The sequence below is a fragment of the Acyrthosiphon pisum genome, chromosome X (assembly GCF_005508785.2).
Source record: "Acyrthosiphon pisum isolate AL4f chromosome X, pea_aphid_22Mar2018_4r6ur, whole genome shotgun sequence".
NCBI lineage: Eukaryota > Metazoa > Arthropoda > Insecta > Hemiptera > Aphididae > Acyrthosiphon > Acyrthosiphon pisum.
This window is the reverse complement of record NC_042493.1, coordinates 53,369,994-53,370,220: the sequence shown is the minus strand read 5'-3', so window position 1 is coordinate 53,370,220 and position 227 is coordinate 53,369,994.

Genomic DNA, 227 nt, shown 5'->3' with positions numbered 1-227 from the left:
TGGTGATTCCAAGCAACTGTAGGTAGCGCTAGTTCTTATCACGGCTGATAATGAAATGTAGGCAGATGCTCATGTAGGCACTAGGCAGTGTGTAGTGCATAGTAAAGTCTTATTAAATAATAGGTATTCAATTCAGTTTCACTTTCATTATTCAAATTTTATTAAAATGTTTACATCTATAATAGATCTTATAGATATAATCAATTATATTGGTGACAGTAAAAGAC